Source organism: Montipora capricornis, chromosome 3 (assembly GCF_036669925.1).
Source record: "Montipora capricornis isolate CH-2021 chromosome 3, ASM3666992v2, whole genome shotgun sequence".
NCBI classification, from domain to species: Eukaryota; Metazoa; Cnidaria; class Anthozoa; order Scleractinia; family Acroporidae; genus Montipora; species Montipora capricornis.
Window position 1 is genome coordinate 51,830,477 of NC_090885.1, and position 5,423 is coordinate 51,835,899.

A 5,423-nucleotide genomic window follows, 5' to 3' on the forward strand; every position below is an offset into this window, starting at 1 on the left:
CGCTCAGACTAAATCGTCAAATTTCCCGCTTCTCCTCGAGATACGACGCTGCTTGTCACGCTGCTTTACTTGTTCCCAATGACAACAAGGCATTCAGAGCCCGCAATATCATGCGCAAAGTAGCATTTGTGAACGTCTGCGCACATCACGACACATGAAAACTTTTGTCCTTGCTTCACCAGCGGGTTATCGCTGTATTTTTGGCGTTTTTTCAGCTTGTGTTGTCTTGATCGCTAGTTAGTTGTATTTACGGGAAGAAGGAATGAAGAGGAAAGGTTTGCATAACGATTCAAATCGTAAGAAGAGGCGTCAAAGGTGTAGGCAACGGTGTGGTCATTGTCAACAGTTTCTCAGCAAATCACAGTTTCATGAACATCGTAGGCTCTACTGCAATTCAAGTCTTAACCAGTGGAAAACAGTAGAAGATGCGAGCAAATCATCTGTGCCTGAAGATGTTCTAGGATCCAGCTCAAGTGAAAGCGAAGGTGATCACATACGTAATATTAAATACAGTAAACACTCGCCAGTTTTCAAGGTCAAAATTCTGGGTTTTAATTGTGTGGGAGAAACTTCTGACAAAAAGTTAAGCTTATTGTGTAGTTGTTTTTGGATTTACACTAGAAATATGTTTTCCATAAAGCTTAAGTGCAGTAGGGACGATTTTACATTAAAATATATTATAAAATAGAAGATAGAAAGGTACTGATGTTCTTCTTGGACATTGAAAAGAAAAATATAGATTTGAGAGTTGGATTACTTGGTAAAAGACATAAATATTGCTACTTGAGCAGAGTTTCATGCTTCTTGTGAAGCAATCCTCAGACAACTGCCAAAAATAACGGATACAGGGTCATTCCACAGTATTCCGTCTGTTGTGGAGGGGAAATTTAGAGGCGAAGATCTTGTTATAGCTTAAATAAGAATTTGTCCTTTACTTCTCATAACCTATTGACGCTTAAGATCATCTACAAAGCTTTACTTGCTGCTGTCCTGCTTTTCTCCAAAATGCATTTCTTAGATTATAGAGCTTAAAAATATGGCCGTTGCGGAGGGGAACAGAAAACTTGGTGTTTTGTTTGTTTTTAGTTTTATTAGCAGATTCTCTGAATTCTGAAATAATATCTAGAGTCTAGTAGGCTGATGCTTTTTCCCAATTTATATTAATTGAAAAGATCACAAGAGGAAACTTAAATAGTTACAGTTTTCACAACGAGGTAGGATTTGAAAACAGCATCTACTGTTGCAGAGGGGAAGTTGCGGAGGGGAAAATTTGTCCAATTTTCAGAAGATCATAAGCAAGACGTTTAAAGAGAGTGATAACATCCACACTTAAATGTTTATACAACAGTTTCACATTTGCTTTCAAATAACTGAAGTTTTTCAACATTTTGCAAAATATTTGCACTGTGTCAGAAACAGTACTGTGATAAAAATTCAAAATCATGTGCATTAGCAATGCATACATGTAACCTTGTTAAGATTAATTGGCACAAAAACACCTTAAGATAATATGTGATCAGAAAAACCTGACTGTGAGTTCATAAGTTCAATAATGACTACTGTTCCTTGAGTATTTTCAACATTAACAGAAAACAACCCTTTAAAAGAAAATCAGTGCCTCTGGATACAACGGAACACTTTTTTAACTTGCTCATGCTCCATAATCTTAAATGGACTGTTGCCAATCAAATGAATGGGTCCATAGAACATCAGCCACATCATCCCTTGTTGGCCAATTGAATATTTCACCTGCATCAGCACCAAGCCTAACCCTGTGCAGAAATTTGAACTGTGCAAACTGACCCTGAATTTGAATAACCCTGCCAAAGTAGTAACAGCTAACATGGTCAACTGCATGATGAACATAATTATTATTTTCTTTTTCTTACACATCTTAGATGACTACAGTGGATCTGAATCTTACAGTGCTTATTGTCAGGTACAATTGATTATTTACTTTCCAGTACCCAGTATCATTTTTATTTGAACTTGATTCATATGAACTAGAATTTTTTCAAAACATGGCTTACTTTTTCTTAGGGCTTTTCATATATATATATTTTTTTTGCAATCACAGGGACCAGATGCAGTTGACTCTAGTGAGAGTTCTGAGTCTGAAACTAGCTGTTCTGAAGATCAGAGTACAGATTATTTGGACTCTGAATCAAGTGATGCAGAGGATTACCTACTGTCGGAAGAAGTGGAATTGCCCCAGCCTTCTGTGCATCGTACAAATCAGCAGTGTATACAAGTAATTTTGACCTGGCTGGTGTATTTTATATTAGTTTGGCAATACAAGAACTACAGCAACAATGCAATCGAACAGCTGTTGAAATTTGTCCAGCAGTTATTATTTTGTATTGGTCAACTGATTAAAGACCACACAGATTTGTGTTTAGTTCTTGGAACCAATCTTCCAACAAGTCTCTACTCTGTAAGACGGTTTCTGAAAATTGATCGTGACAATTTTCTACAGTATGTGGTTTGCCCAAAGTGCACAAAACTGTACCATATGGATGAAATTGTTGTCAATGATGGACTTCGGAATTTTGCAAAGACCTGTAACAATGTGCCCTTCCCTCGAGCAAGGCGACCAAAAACTTGTGGTGCACAGCTTGCCCAGAAGGTTTTGAGAAATGGGAACACCAAATTGTATGCCTTGAAGACTTACTGTTATAAGAGTATCATTGATTCCCTGGAGACTTTACTGAAGCGCCCTGGACTAGAAGAGAAGTGTGAAAAGTGGAAAACAAGAAAAATGGATGATGACTTGTATGCTGATGTTTACACCGGGAAAGTCTGGAAACAGTTTGGCAATTGGAAAGGCAACAAACCTTTCCTTAACCTTCCTCAATCGTTTGGTCTCATGATGAATGTGGATTGGTTTAAACCTTTCGAACGTTGAAATGACTTTTCTGTCGGGGTTATTTACATGGTTTTGATGAATCTTCCAAGAAGTATCCGGTTGAAGAAAGAAAATGTTATCCTAGTTGGCATCATTCCTGCCCTCAAACAGGAGCCAAAATCTCTAAACCATTTACTTGAGCCTGCTGTTGATGAACTAAATGCATTGTGGAAAGGAGTTAAGGTAAATACCTATAAAAGTCCATCTACTGCAGTAGAAATTCAGGCAGCAGTGTTGTGCTTTGCTTCAGATATTCCAGCAGCACGGAAATTGTGTGGATTTCTGGGGCATAGTGCAAGGCGAGGCTGCTCTCATTGCAACAAGGAATTTCCAGGTGGCTTTGGAGAGCAGAAGAACTATGGTGGTTTTGATGACCGGGATGAATGGCCAAAGAGATCTTCCCAGCAACACCGAAGAGATGCATACCGAGTGAAGAACTGTAAGTCTGGGAATGCAGCCGAGAAACTCGCAAGCCAGCTAGGAGTCAGATACACTGTTTTGTTTGAACTCCCATATTATACCAGTATTGAGATGTGCGTGATTGACCCAATGCATAACTTGTTTCTTGGAACAGCGAAGAGGGTCTTTTCTAAATGGATTGAGGAGGAAATAATCACAAAAGCAGGTTTGGAGAAACTTCAAGAAAGGATAGAGGACATTTCCTCTTTATCAGATATTGGAAGACTTCTCGGAAACATTAAATCAAATTACGGTGGGTACACTGCTGCTCAATGGAAGAATTTTGTCCTTCTGTTCTCAATGTATGCTCTGAAGGATGTACTCCCAAATCAACATCTGCATTACTGGCAATCTTTTGTTTTAGCTTGCCGTCTTCTTTGCAAGCCCTGCATTACAAAAACAGACCTGATGGTTTCAGATTGTAAACTAATGCATTTCCTCAAAGAGTATGAAAAGATTAATGGTGAATTAGCTATAACACCAAATATGCATCTTCACTTGCACCTTAAAGAGTGTGTAGAGAACTATGGTAGTATTTATGGATTCTGGCTTTTTAGCTTTGAACGTTACAATGGTATTTTGGGCTCTTACCACACCAACAATAAGACTATAGAAGTACAAATCATGCGTAAGTTTATGACGTCTGGAATTCTGGCCAATATGCAGTATAATCTCCCAGAAGATTACAAAGACTTTTTTCTCTTGAACTGCAAATCACAAATTGACTCCAGAGGGACTTTTGGAGAGACACTTGTAAAGTCGCAGCTTATGATGGCCTCATGTGGTCCCTTACATGGAAAGGAATCTGTATGGGCAGACATCTGTTCGTTTCGATAGCTCTTACAAACAGGCAAGTCTTGACCGAGATGAACTGAATACACTGCGTTCTGTGTATGTCACGATGTATCCAAAAGTTGCAGAGGCATCATTGGCTCTTGCTACCATGTACAAGAAATACAAGTCTTTGTCAGTGGGTGGTGAAAGGTATGGTTCCACAGCTGGCTCTAGACTTTGTCCCTATGCTCGCATTATTGCATCATGATGTGGTGACAACGGAGTCATTAACCTTGGGATTATGCGACCTGGAATTGTTCGTTATTGTATGGTTCACAGTGGGGAAATCAGGGGAAAGCAGAATATTCACACTTTTGCAGTTGTGAACTGGTTAAAGTCCTCAGAACAGGACCTTGGCTTTGGAAATCCTCTCTCTGTCTGGCTTCCAGACAACATTGAGCATGGTGGACCAGCGGTTTTTTTGCCTGTTCAGAGGATTCATTCCAAGTTCTTATTTGTTGATAAGCTTTATTCTGGACTGAGATATTTAATTTGTTCTCCTATTTGTAGGAGAATATTGCTTTAAAGGGGCAGTGTCACAAGGATTTTGCTGTTTTGGGTCAATTCTGTGCTAAAATCATTACACTGAGGCTTTACTCGTAAACAAAATGCTTCTGTAAAGCTACGATGAAGATATCAAATGAATTTTATCTGGGAGAGCTAGCCATAATAAATTTCTTGAGGATTTTTTGAAGACATAGCATCAAAACTTGAAAAAATTGGCCAATGTTTTCAAGTTTCAATCCATTTCCATCCTTGCCATCCGTAACGACAGGCGAAAAGACACCTTCTAGTTGCCAAATAGTGTGACACTGCCCCTTTAAGTTAGTTAGGGGGCACCAGCAGCCACCTATTTTGTCAAGCCATAGCTTCTGTTCTCCTCTTCCATTTGCAGTTGATTTAGTTAGTATTTACATGTAAGATAAATTTAGTAAAGGCACATGTGGTTACTTAAAATAGGTTGCTGCTTGTGGAGTTCAATAAATCCTGCCTATTTTATTTTATTTTTGTATTTGTATAGGTGCAGGTGTATAAATGGTTTACATTACTAGTGATGTTTCAACCATTACTAGCTTAAGATGAGCGATGGATTTGGACTATTTTGAAATATTTTGAAAGGTTTTCTTTTTTGTCAAATGCCCCACAGAAACCAAGGAGGTATCTGTTTTTAGTGTTAGGCTCAGATTTGTGGAACACAATGATGACATTTAATTTATTTACATTG

General features: G+C 38.5%; 1 pseudogene; it reads left to right on the forward strand.

Moving 5' to 3' along the window:
* Positions 1-262: 262 nt before the first annotated feature.
* Positions 263-5,078, forward strand: LOC138041454 (uncharacterized; annotated as a pseudogene).
* The last annotated feature ends 345 nt before the right edge of the window (positions 5,079-5,423 follow it).